We start from the raw sequence: 15133 nt of genomic DNA, 5'->3' as shown, positions 1-15133 counted from the left end.
CACTACTGTCTCAGACCTGCTCCCAGTCATCTTCTATGTTCATTAACTAATGGTGTCACCATTCACCCTATTGCTCAACCCCAAACCTGGACCTTATCTTCTTGCTTATACCCCACCCATGAGCAAATCCCATCAATGCTCTCCCCAGCTGCATCTAAACCAGTGACCTCCTGGATCCCTTCTGCACATCTGCACAGAGCAAACTGCCATCATTACACAACCGAATTATTGTAGACTCCTAACTGTTCCTCCTATGTACACCCCTATATTTCTGTGACCTGTTCTCCGTACAGGAGCCAAGGAGGTATTTTAAAAATACAAATAAGAACTCATCTTACCAAGCTTACAATATTTCTAGGAGCTTAATCTTGAGCTAACATACATCCCAGTCTCTTAGGATATATACTCCCTGCCTTCCTCTCTCTCACACGCTGCCATGCTCTTCCTTACTTGCTCTGCCTGTGGGCAGTGGCTTCCTTTCTATTTAGTAAAGTCACTAAACTCTCCCTCTCTCCTCATCCTTTACTATGGTTCTCAGGAACACTCTCCTCTCAGTTCATGGTTAGAGACACTTTCATTAACACGCTTATCTAAAACATGTGTGCAACCTCACCGTTCTCTACTGCCTTATGCGACTGTATTTTTCTTTATGTCTTTTCACAGCACTTCAATCTATAGTGTTCTTTGCTTGTTCGTTAACTGTATTTCTTTCCAAATGGAATCTAAGTTCCACGAAGGCAGGAAACCCATCTGTCATATTCACCGTTCTACATCCAGTGACTGGCACAGTGTCCAGGACATTTTTGTTCTAGAGTATGAATAAATGAATGAATGAATGGTCTCACAAAACCTGACCAGAGAGATTTTTAAAATTACAAATGAAAAACGAAGACAGAAATGTTCAGTTTGTGAAAGTGACGGAGCCACTAAGACATAAAACCAAGCCTCACACGTGAGTAGTTTGACCTCTGAGTTCATGGACTTAATTATTATATTTCTCCTTGAACTGGCTAGGAAAGTGCCGTTCCTGGAGGCTTACATGAGAGACCCATTTTAATGGATAAAGAAGAGCCATATATAATGAAGATATTACTTTATGCTTCAGAATTGACTGCCAGAACTTGAAGAAAATATCTTAAGTATATCTTCTCATTAATTCTCACTTACAAAAAAAATTCTCACTTACCTGATTAATGTGTTTAACAGACCCTTATAAAGAGGAACAATAATGTGAATAACCATCTGCATTCTTTCAGAATTTTTACAGGTGGCTTTCAATGAATCAGGTTTTAGCTGATTTGTCATTTCATCAGCACCACAAATATTATTTAACAAAATGGTGAGGCTATGTGATGATATGAGGACAAGATGTATCAGGTGGAGATGTAATTTAGGGATAGTGAACCTTGATTTCAAGGGGCAGCAAGGGTAGCTTCTGATCACTATATTCTTTGATAAAACTGAATAGAAATTTATATTTTCTGTTTATAAAAGTAATACATGTTAATTTTTTGAAAAACTGGGAAAAAAACAAAAAGGTATGTAGAAGTTAATTATAGTTTATAGGGACACAGTGTCAACTGTGTGTGTGTGTGTATATATATATATATATATATATATATATATATACCTTATACCTTATCACACTGAAGTCAATAGTTTTGTGTCCTGTTTGTCTCACTTTATATCAATCATAATAATTTCCTATATGAGTAAATATTCCTTGAATGTATGATTTTTAGTGGCTGCACAATTTCTCATAATAAAATGTCTTAGTATTAATTTAACCATTTTGAAAAGGTAGGAAGCTGCCCTGTGTGTGTGTGTATGTGTGTGTGTGTGTGTGTGTGTGTGTGTGAAAATCATTGCAAGGAACAGCTTATATAAATCTTCCCTTGCATCTCTGATTATTTCCTGTTACTGAAAGGTGATTTTAAGTGCCTAAAAGGAGGTTTACAGAAATGAAATCAGAGCTATTTAAAACCATGGATCATTGGTGTGAATGCTATTTCCACTTTTCACCTCACAGGGAAAAGGTGTTGAATGTTCTATAAATGTTTGTCTTTAGCTATATATTTTCTAACTTGTCAACAAATTGCCCACTAGCAGGGGAAGATCTAATGGTTGTTTCAGAGTAAAACTATGAATCTATGGATTGACCCTCATTTACCCCTTAACTGGGCATTTGTCTAATGGTCCATGAATGCAGTCCATGCATGTATGGAAAAGTTTTCGTTGGTCTGGGATGAAAGGACAAAATGAAGGCAATGTGGTATGTATTCCAAAGAGCTGAATGTGTATTCCTCTCTGGGAATAGGGATGATAAGAGGTGGTAGGCTGTGTGTTTGTTGACGGCTAACTTTGCAAAATACAAAAACTCAAAAACTTTTCATGAAGTTTTACAGGCCTATGAAATGCCCAGATCTGGCAACAACTGACCTACCCAGAATGAGCGGGAGGTGATTCTTTGCTACTGCCGCTGCCCTGGGGGGATATTTGGTGATGTCATCACCCTGTCTAACCGTGAACATGTTCTCAGCCTGGACCTCATGCAGAAAGTGGCTTTTACTCAGAAAGGGACTTTCAATCCCCACTTGATTACCACAGCAACTAGCATATGTTGATGACAACAGGGACTATAGGCAGAGCAGCACAGGCAGGTTATGGGGAAATCTGCCAGATTAGGCATCAGATAAAAACCATTTCTAAGTTAAAGAGTTAAATAGGCAGCCAGTATTTCACGGAGCATATTGGAAGGAAGCAGAACAAGCTAAATTTAAATTTAGCTGTGAGCATTTGCAGATGTAAGGACTAAGAACTCAGAAGCACGGGTCACTAAATGAGAAAGCAGTGCCAGAGTTCTAACACCATAAGGTGAGAATGTTGTGTGGGGGATGGGGGGGACACAGAGCATACATTCGAACTTGAACTTGAACCTGAACCCAGCAAACAGAATGTGTCAGATGAGGGTTCCCTGCAGCTTTCGAGGGAGGAGATGGGAGAACATGGTTACAAAGCTCTGCTCAGCATAAAATAATTGTTTATTTTTATGCCTAAGCCAAGTGTGTGGGAAAGTGAGGAGGGACCCATCTTGAGGGTCAAATTGCTCATTCTTTATAATTATTTTTAATATATTAAGCATACGACAAACAACTGGAGATCCACTCCAGTGAGGATTGGGAGATCTACAATCTCTTATCGACCATACCCAAATCCCAAAAATCCTAAAAGGCCTATTTACAGAAAAGTGGATTGGCAGGAGATACTCATCAGGACTGAAGCAGGGTGGGGGGGTTAGCGCTTTGGGGGCCTCAGCCAGTTAAGCGCCTGACTCCTGATTTTGGTTCACGTCATGGTCTCAGGATTGTGGATGGAGCCCCAGGTCAGGAACCACTGTCAGCGGGGAGCTGCTCTAGAGTCTCTTCCCTCTGCACTTCCCTACACACTCTCTCCCAATCTTTAAAAAAAAAAAAAAAAAAAAAAAGAACAGAAACAAGATTATTTATAATCATTACTGTGGCTCTCTTCATGTGAATATTCACCTCTTTGTAGCAAGAATATTCAGGTGTTTAATTACAGGTTGCCGCCCCAGATCCTGCTGGGACTGTTAAGGCATATATAGTACATGGATTATATTACTTTTCTGAAATCTCAAAAACTTTAGAATTATGAAGACATCTGCCTCAAAGTTTTCAGCCATAGGAGATGCATGGATTAATATGCATATCCTATGAGTGTGCTCTATATGCTACCAGATTCAAACAAAGTTGAAGAAATGAAATATTAGAGAAATACATTGTCCTATATATGACTCTACCATCCCAATGTTGTCTTTCTTTCCTACTCAAAATCCCCATTTTCAATATCAGTATCTATTTTGTCCATATAAGTTATTACACTAACATGATATATACTAGTGTAAATATTCCATTATTATTAAAATATACATATATGGGCATGTATTTGTATGTGTGACTGTATTTGTAGAAATTTATATGTTGCTGTAACTCCATTAATATAATTTACATGTAGCATTCTTTACCTGGTTTTCAATATTATGAATAGAGTCATCCTGCAATTATTTTTACCTTTTACAATAACTATCGATGTTAAAGCTCTTTTTCATGTGCTTATTGACTATGCATATATCTTGTTTGTAAAATCCCTGTTCAGATGTTTTGACAATTTTTTTTGTTGATTTGTCTTCATATTAATGAATGATAAGACTTCTTTATATAATCTGCATTAAGTTCCTTGTCAGATATATATGATTTCAAATACTTTCTCTGTCTGTGGCATGGTTTCTCTTTTTCTCAACAGTGTCTTTCAGACATCAAAGATTTTTAATTCTGATTCAGATGTCCTTAATTTTCTCATTCATGGCCTGTGCATTTGCTCTTCTGCTTAAGAAATCATTGTCCAGCTCATTGTCATGAACATTTTCTCCTGATTTTTCTCTCAGATACATAACAGTTATAACTCTCATATTTAATATCTCATATCCATAGGAGGTAACTTTTTCCATGGTGTGAGATGAGTGTCAATGTTTACTTTTTTTATACAAGTAATCTAATTGTTCCTGTTATTGAAAGGCTATCAGTGCCTTGTTGAATTACCTTAGCATTTTTGGCAAAAATGAATTAACCATAGAAATGTAGGTCTACTTCTGAACTCTTCATTCTGTTTAATTCACGTATAGACTCTTATGCCAATATCACACTGTCTTTATTACTGTAGTTTTATGGTAAATGTTGAAATGAGGAAGCATACATACACTGTCTTTATTACTGTAGTTTTATGGTAAATGTTGAAATGAGGAAGCATACATACTTATACAGTCTCTTCTTTTTCAAAATTATTTTGGTATTCTAAGTCCTCTGCTTTTTCATATAAATTTTAGAATTGGCTTGAAGATTCCTTTCCTTCCTTCCTTCCTTCCTTCCTTCCTTCCTTCCTTCCTTCCTTCCTTCCTTCCTTCTTTCCTCCCTTATGAATTTGTAGAAGTTCATTTTGTATTCTGGATATTTTTCCGTATGTTAGCTATATGCTTGATAAACATCTTTTCTTAGCCTGGCCTTACTTTTTCTTGTAGTTTTGCATTCTTTTGTTATGCAAAAATGCTCACACAAAATAGAGTCGAATTTTCCAATCAGTTTCATTGGATTTGGCTTCTTATTAGGTTAGGTTTCTTGTTTAAAAAATTCTTCACTATCCTTATAGCACATATATATGTTCTTATGTGTTCTCCTAAAGCTTTAGAGTTTCCTTTTTTTATATTGAAGTACTAATTATATCTAGAATTTCTACTTTGAGGATATGATGAGGTAGGTTGCAGATATTTTATTTTCCACAGGGATGAACAATTCTCTCTGAGACTGTAATGTACGATCCATTTTTTCCCATGCTACTTTTGAATGCCTCCCCTGTACTATGTCAGGTTTCTGTATTAACATAGGTCAGTTAGGGGGCTTTCTGCTTTAATTCATTAGTCTATTTTCTATCTGCTATATTGACCACATAATTTTAATTACCAGATGTCTATAATACATCTTGATATCTAGTAGGACAAGTACCCAATCTTATTTTCTTCAAGACTGTCTCAACTTGTATTGATTCTTTTTCTTTCATGTTAATTTTATAACATCAAGGCAAGTTCCCACACAAAGTAAACACTTTGGGCTGCAACTGCATTGAATTAACAGAACAACTTGGAGGAAATTGACATCTTTGTTGATATTAATTCTTCTAGGAGCCTGACCAGATTTTTGGGGAGTCTTCTTTTAATCCTAAATGACATTTTTGTATTTGTCTTTATAGTCATATGACACATCTTTTGAGGAAATTATTACTGTACCTAATAAAATTGTTCATACTGTAAATGTAGTATTTTTCTATTAGATTTTTTAGTGATTGGTTATTATTGGTAAATAACACAATTTTCTTGGATGTTGATCTTTCAACAACTTTGCTTAATTCTCTTATTTTAAGAAGTTGCTTACAGATTTTTAATTATCTTAATTTATTTTAAATTATTATTGTTTTAAGTAAGTTCAGCTAGACATTTGTTTCTATTGATTTAGCTTCATCAAATGAGTTTTGATATGCAGCCCATTTATTTCTAACACATTCTAAATATATGTAGATTTTAAATAATTTTAGCTTCGATTCCCATTTTAGCCCATCATATTTTCAAGTGTGGTAGGGGAAAGTGGCATTAACTATACTTTTATTGTTGGTATTTATTTATTTATTTAAATATTTTGTTTATTTATTTAAATATTTTGTTTATTTATTTGAGAGAGTAAAAATAGGAGGAGCAGCAGAGGGAGAGGGAGAAGCAGGCTCCCCTCTGAGCAGGAAGCCCAAAGTGAGTCTCCATCCTAGGGCCCCAGGATCATGACCTGAGCCAAAGGGAGACACTTAACTGACTGAGCCACTCAGGAGCCCTTTATATTTATTTTTAAATTTAATTCCATTGCAGTCAGAGAATTTGGGCTGTATTATATCTATTCTTCAAAATATATTAGTATAGGGATGCCAGGGTGGCTCAGTGGTTGAGTGTCTGCCTTTGGCTCAGGGCATGATCTTCGGTCCAGGGATTGAGCCCCACATTGGGCTTCCTACGAGGAGCCTGCTTCTCCCTCTGCCCATGTCTCTGCCTCTCTCTGTGTGTCTCTCATGAATAAATAAATAAAATCTTTTAAATACATGTATATTATATATATTCTTATATGTGCACATTGATATATATGTGCGTTATATGTAACCTAATCTATGTGTGTATATATGTAGTAATATATAAAACAATAGATGTGTGAAATAATATGTATATTATATAAAGTAATATATATATAATATATATCCCTATTCCTTTTATATTGCTTTGTAACCTAATATATAGGAGCATTCCATATAATCTAGAATAGAATGGATATTCTCTTATTCTACATGTAGATGTAGAGTTATCTATTTGTGTGTGTACACATCTAACACATATGTGTATTTATATGTGTGTGCATACACATGTGTACAGATTTATATTTATATCTGCATAAAAACAGTCTTGTAAGCATATTACATTTTGTTCTAATCATCTTACTCTTCACTATTTTTGTCTTCTTGGTTTATTATTTTCTGGTAAAGACACATAAAATATTCCTTAATTTTGATTTTATACTTCCTCCCTATAATTCTGTCATTAGACTCCATTTTTACAGATATTTATGGTAATGTGTGCTCTTTATGATCTTCTGGTTTCTCCTCTTTCCTTTGAATGAGTTTGGTGTCAACTCCATTGTCTCCTAAATCATATTTCACAGCAGCTGATTTGGCTGTGGACTCCTTGAAGGCAGGGTTGTCTGATTCATCTCTAACCCTCAGTAGCCAGCTCATGGGCATGGCTGGGTGTCAGGAAGCAGTCTTGGTGATGAGTCCTTGTGCATCTGAATAGCCTGGTAAGTGGATCAAAGCTAGCAGGGATGAGGTGACAGTCATAGCACCTATAAGCATGTTTCCTTCATGTATTCTATACCTCCTGCCCATCATCTTATAAACATCTGTATCAGGGGTTGACAGATAGTAAATATCTCAGGTTTTGCATGCTATTCGGTCTATGTCACAAATACTAGATTCTACTATTGCGGGCAAGAGTGAGGAGTCATGAATGAATAGCATGGCTATACTCCAATAAAACTTTATATAAAAAAACAAATGGTAGGGTGAATTTTCTGACTCTGGCTCTACATCATTAGATCTTCTTCAGTATTCCATACAATATTCCAGGCTGCGAATACAATTTATTGAACTACCTCTGTATTGTGCATTTAGACAGCTTTTCTTTTCTGTTATTATAAATAACCTTGTAATATGAGTTCCTATGTACAAATGTGCCTGCTAGTTTGATTTTCTTATAAGTGGTGATGTACCTTGTACATGGTAAATGCTCAATAAATATTTATTGAATAAATTAACAAATTTCTGTTTTAGCAAAATCACTTTGCTGAGTACTGTGGATATAGATTGAAATGAAGGTTAAATCTAGCACAGAAATTCACACTGTAGAGAAGCAAAACAAATTTCTTGCTTCCCAGCTGTGTGATCTCAGTCAATAATGAATTTGAGCCTCAGTTTCCACAATTTAAAAAAAGAAAAAAATAATGAATTCTTCGGAAATGTGTTGTGGAGGTTGGGTAACATCAAGTGCAACTGTTTTGGAAAGAGTATTTTTGAGGACTCAGCAATACAGGGCTGACTGTAACTCAGACACCTTTTCCTTTTTTTATTCAAAACTCTGCGTGCCCACAGCAGGAATGCTTGGAAGCCAAGATCTGCAGGCCACCGTGCATTTACATAAATTTGCATAAATTTACATGGGACAATTAATGCCTATAGTATCATTATTGTTAAGTTGCTTAGATCTCAGCTTTCATAGTAAACATCAAAAACACAGTTTCCAATGTCCAGCTTGCCTCTCTGGGCATAGACCAGAAATGTCAGGTCAGGGATTGGCACATTTAGGACAAAAAGAAATAAATGCCAGGTTAATCCTAGAATTGTGTGTTCCAAATAAGCAAACAAATACACTCACAAATGAACAACCTAGAGAATGAGTTTGACATGCTCAATGCCACTTCTGACAAAGAAGATTGGATGCTTTGTGTAGTTTGATAACTAGGCCCAAGTTGCTTTTCTATTTTGTTCCATGTACAAATGACTTTAGAAAAATGCATTATTTTATTTTTATAAGAAAAAAAGTTAAGCATGCATCAGTAACTTTAAAAAAATAAGATATATGTTATACCATAGTGGGAACTAAAATATACTTTAGAAAGGCTACTGTCTTTCAGTGGATCAATCATTAAAATGACTGATCTACAGAAAAAACTGAAACGAATATTCCAAATCAATGGGCAGTCATTCAATTATCTTTCTGCAGTCAACATAAAGGTGAACATATATGAGGGAAGTGAGCTTCCTAGTCTTTAATAATGATAATATCTAAAATTTGTACATATTTTCTCAGTGGCGATAAATCCATTCAAATTCCACAGAACCACTATGATGTGGGGATCACTTATTTGTGGACTCATTCATCCGAGACGAGTTGATCTGCTGCTCTTTCTCTGTCCATGATCTGGGGGAGTCACTTCCCACAATACCCTGGGCTTGACATGTGACTTGCCTTGGCTAGTAATTCTACTGAGTAGGAAACATAACACAAGAAGTAACTTGAAAAGCCTGGCACACTGGAGCTTACCTCTCAAGCTGCACCTGGAACCCTGAGACTACCACATGCATGAGTCTGAGGTGGCCTGCTGGAGGAAGAGAAGCCAAGGTGACCCAGCCTACAGTCAGCCAGACCTCTGTCGACATCTTGTCAATTGTCAAACATGCAAGAAGGGCCGTCCCAGGTCATCCGACCACCAGCCATGAGACAGACCAGCAAGCCATTACAGACTGTAAACATCTAACTGACCTACAGAATTGTGAGCTAAATTAAAAGGAGGGCTGTTTTAAGCCACTAAATATAATTCAATAAATTAATACAATGATATTGTAGTGCATACCTGAACCAGTCCCTCTCATGTAACTACCTGCCTATGACATCAGAGACTAGAACGAAAATCATCAACCGCAATCTCATCTGACATTGAAGTAGAGACAGCTGCCAAGAAGATAGTCCTGAAGAGGGACCTGGAAGTCCCAGTTGAAAGGGGAATAGCTCTGGGCTGGAATTACAATGTGTGCAGGAATGCAGGGAGGCAGAAGGGCAGGCCTTGAATGAAGGCTTTGCATTTTGGATGGCACTAGCTTGTGCTTATGACTCCTTTCACTGGGGATAACATCTACACCTTTCTCAAAGTGAGGAGGAACTCATATTCAGTTGACCCTTGAACAACACAAGTTTGAACTGCATGGGTGCTCCTATTTGTGGATTTTTTTTTGTACTGAAAATGTATTTTCTCTTCCTTAGGATTTTCCTTTTTTTTTTTTCCCCTTAGGATTTTCTTAAAAACATGTTCTTTTCTCTAGCTCACTTTATTGTAAGAATACAGTAGATAATACATGTAACATACAAAATATGTGTTAATTGGCTGTATATGTTATCAGTAAGGCTTCCAGTCCACAGGTCATTAGTAGTTAAATTTGTGGGGAGTCAAAGTTATACATGAATTTTTGGCTGCATGGGGGTTTGGTGCCTCAACCCCATATTGTTCAAAGTTCAACTGTAAGTGTAACTGTATGGCTTGTAATAATCTTACTTATAATTGTTAGCTATTATTACATTATTGTATTTGTATATCACCTTTTTAAAGTTTTTAGTAGTGATTTGTCTGTTTAATTTGGGGTATATAGGAGTCAATTATAGAAACTGATAGAAAAGTAGTTTTTTAAAAATTATTATTCCCTCCTTTTACTTTTTTATTTAAATTCAAATTCTAGTTAGTTGACATACAGGGTAATATTAGTTTCAGGTGGACAATATAGTGATTTAACACTTCCATGCAAAGCCCGGTATTCATCATAATAAATGCTCTCCTTCATCCCTATTCACTGCTGCTCTGTCACTCATCTGGCCCAGTGCTGGGTAGGAAGGAGACAGAACTATGTAAGGTATGTCTTCTACCTTTAAAAGCTGTCCTTGGGGTTGCCTAGGTGGCTCAGTCATTTAAGCATCTGCCATTGGCTCAGGTCATGGTTCTAGGGTCCTGGGATTGAGTCTTGCATCAGGTTCCTGGCTCAGCAAGAAGTCTGCTTCTCCCTCTCCTTCTGCCTGTCACTCCCCCTATTTGTGCTCTCTCTCTCTGCCAAATAAATAAATAAAATCTTAAAAAAAAAAATAAAGGGCTTCCAGGGTAGGAATAGATATAGGCATGTAAGTTTTTTTTTAAATTCTAGATTAAAACTATGGTCCTGATCCTATTGTCAGCATTTTTCGGACATTAAAATATTAACTAATTTAATTTGCATAATAACCCAGCAAGGCTGACACCACTGAAATGCTAATAAAGAGCAGCTCTGTATGTAACTTAGACATCTCCTGGCTAGTGTGTGAAGAACCAGACTTTGAACCAGTGTAGTCTAACTCCTGAGTCCAGGCTCTATGGCCCATGCTACAAATCACCATTACAATAATAACCTTGAAACCTGACAATCTTTCACAAGATTTGGAGACCAAATCCTATATGATCACACAAATATTCATATATGGCCAACCATTTCTCCTGTGAAATGGAGAATTTTCAGATCGGGGTTTTCAGGTGGGCAAGTAGAATTTTTCAGTTGGAGGTTAAATTGTTTACGAAGGCGGAGGGATGGGAAAGTAACACAGTGGATTTCTGACAGTTGCATATGTAGGTTTTCCTTGGCTAGGTGAAAAGCAGCAGGGGATTGTAAGTATGGGAAGGTTAGGGTTGGCCTAACATTCTTTCTCTGATGTTGCAACTCCAAACTTTCTCCCTGTATTTGACACAGGGAGTGAAACACCTTAAACAGATACTGAAAAGCAATGCAATCACGTCTTTCCGGAAACTCCCGTGTGCATTAAAGAACCAGTACATCTGGGTTATGCTATTTCTGATGCAAGATATAAGTACCCTGTAATATATGAGTGGGAGATTGCGAGGAGGTGAAACCCTGATGTTGATTTTTTTCCCCTACTTAATGGTGCCATAAGTAAGACAAATTTGATCAGAAAATGGGTCAACCCATTGGTGATTGGGATACAGATGTTTCCCAGTTGGAGAGTGAACATAAAAGAATAACAGATAATTGATTCAAGTGCACCAGTGTTGGGAGTGATAGCAGGAGCATGGCACCTGAACATAATTTTACATATTTTAAGGACTATTGTATTATTTCTACATTTGCAAGCAGCTCCAGGAAAATTGTGCATGAAAAATCAATGAGGACCTAATGCATCAAGTGGGAAAGCTTATGATAATACAGGGCGATCATCTCACATAGGGTAGAATTATCATTCTGAGAAAGCCTTTGTAGCTTATTTCTGTCTATCAATTCTATCTATCTATCTATCTATCTATCTATCTATCTATCTATCTATCTCTACCTGTCATATCTATCATGTCTATTATCTATCATCTCTATCTACCATCTATCATCCCTATCTATCCATCTTCTATCTATCCATCACATCTATCTATTCAACATATTTGTCATCTATCATCTCTATCTACCATATCTATCTATCTATCTATCTATCTATCTATCTATCTATCTATCATCTATCACCATCATCTATCATCTATCTATCCATCTATCTATACCTATCCATCTATCTATCATATCTTACCTATATACCTATATATATAATTTTTATTGTGAAGTATTTCAAACCTTCAGAAAAATACAGAGGATATCTAACAACTGTTTTTTTCTTTTAAACAATGAAACCTTAATAACAGGTGAACACTAAGTAGATTCTAAGACACAGTCTGATACTTTGGAATTCTGGAGGCAAATTCTGATTGCCATTTACTTTCCAAACCAGGATGCACAGCAGTTGCAAGAAGAATCTGCTGTTACCCAAGAGGCTCCATTAGAACGTACAAGGTGCCCCAGCTACCATGCTTTCCCTACTCTTATGATGATTATATATTAACATCATCTTTCTATGACAGGACTCCGCTGGTTCTGTTCCCCTGCAGAAAATCCTACAAATTCTCCCTGTTGTTATCCAGTTTCACATTCTCATGGCCTTGAAAAAACCAATCTTCTCTTGGACTAATCCCCAAGTAAACAGAACTTCCAGGCAATTCTCCTACTCTCCAATAGTCCGTAATGGACTATAATGGAAGAGATAGTGAATTAGTATCTCTTTTGAGCACGAAATCTGAAGGATAGATAAGACTTAGCTAGGAAAAGCCAAGGGGAATATAGTGTCTAGGCAGAGGTCTTTCCTAACCATCCTTCTAGAACCATATTGTTCCATAGAAATAGAAGATGATCCACATACATAGTTAAGCATTTTCTACTGTCAGGTTAAAACAAGCAAAAAGAAATAGCTGAAATTAATTTTTAATATTTTATTTGACTCAACATGTCCACAATGTTATCATTTCAACATGCAATCAATATAAAATATTTTTGAGATATTTTCATTCTTTTCATGCAAAGACTTTGGTATCTAGTGTGTATTTTATGCTTTCAGCACATCCGATTCAGACTGCCACTTCTCAAGTGCTCAATAATCACATAGAAGTAATGCCTACTACTGCCTACCCTGTTGTTAATTTCTTCATAGTATTTATGTCTATCTGAATTCATTGTGCTTATTCACTTACTTATATTTTTTCTGTCACTCTCCACCAAAATGTGAGCTTCATAAGACTACGAGCCTTTGCTAACCATTTAAGTTTAGATGAAGATGAAAACACTTGGTTGATGGTAAGCTCTCATTCCATGTTTGTTGGATATGAATGAGCAGTAGGTAAGAGGGCCTGATGCAGGAAAGCTCTTGGAATCTTTGAGTGCTTCTGGTGTGGTGAATAACAGGAATGAGTGTAAAGGAGGTGGGCAGAGATGGGAGTCATTAAAAACATGCTCCATGCTGCTGTCTGTATGGAAAGGCTTTGTTCTATTAAACTTCCCCATCTTAACACCCAACTTAATAATGGGTCAAATCAGTACCTTTCTCATAAGTGTTCCCCATTTCTCCATTGTATCCTTCACCATTTTGGACTAGTAGTCTATCTATCTACAAATTGATCTTCCCCATGAGAACTTGTGCTCCTTGAGAACAGAGCCTGAGTCAGAGACTTTTGTTATTTTTCAGTACTCAGCAAAATGATTTTAAGATTCACTCACACTGCTACCTGTCTTAGCAACTTATTCCTTCTTATTTCTGAGTAGTATTTCATTGTATGCACATAACAGAATACATTTATCCATACATCTGTTGATGAACATTTGAATTGACTCAAATTTGGAGCTATGATGAATAAATCTGCTATGATCATTTCCGTATATAATCTAGTGTGCACATGTGTCTTTTTTTCTTTTGAAAAAATAACTAAAATAATTTCTGGGTCATATAAGTAACAGTAGTTTAAAATCTATACCAAACTGAAAAATTTCCCCAACACACCCACAGCACTTTATATTCCCATCAGCAATATGTAAGAACTTCAGTTATATCATATCCTCACCAACACTTGGTATTAATGAATCATTTAAATTTTAACATTTTAGTGGGTATGTAGTAGTGTCTTAATGCAGTTTTAATTTGCAGCTAATAATGCTGAACATAGTTTTCCTGTGCTTATTTGTGTATCTGTGTATTTTGTGTATTTGTGTATTTTCCGGTGCTTATTTGTGTATCTTCTTCAGTGAAATGTCCACTTAAATTTCCTGCATATTTTTAAACTTTGCATTGCTTTCTTTGTTGTTATGAGTTTTGTTTTGTTTTGCCTTTTTTAAGGAGAGAGGAGAGGGAGGGGTAGAGGGAGAGGGAGAGAGAAATAATCTTAAGCAGGTTCCACACCCATCATGGAGCCCCATGCAGGGCTTGATCTCATGACCCACTGAGCCATTCAGGCACCCCTTGACTACTGTATCTTTATAAGTCTTAAAATCAGGCATGTCAGTTGTCTGGCTGTGTTCTTTTTCAAAATTTGTTGGCTATTCTAGGTTTGTGGTACTTTCATGTAAATATTAGAAGTAGCTTGTTAATTTCTGCAAAATAGCCTGTTGGGATTTTGTTTGGATTTATTCTGAGTCTATAAATCAATTTGAAGTGAACTGACATTGTCATTAGCATGCTGTAGTTTTAGGTTTATTTTTGTCTATTATCTTCTCAGGTGTATCTTAGTTTTTAGTGTGCAGTTATTCCATGTATTTTGTTAAATTTATTTCTAGTTATTTTATGGTTTGAAATGCTATCAAGAATAATATTGTTATTTCAATTTCCAATTATTTATTGCTATTATATAGAAAAATAATAGTTGTATATTAACCTTGCTGAATCCCCTTATTAGTCCTAGGAAAAACAAGTTTCGCTTGATCCCTTTTTATTTCTATGTACACTGTGATGTTTTCTGCAAATAAAAGCAGCTTAATATCTTTCTTTCTAATTTGTATGGATTTTATTTCTTTTTCTTCCATTATTGCACTG

The sequence above is a fragment of the Canis lupus genome, chromosome 9, assembly GCF_048164855.1.
Source record: "Canis lupus baileyi chromosome 9, mCanLup2.hap1, whole genome shotgun sequence".
In the NCBI taxonomy this organism is placed as follows: Eukaryota; Metazoa; Chordata; class Mammalia; order Carnivora; family Canidae; genus Canis; species Canis lupus.
Note: the sequence above shows the minus strand (reverse complement) of the source record.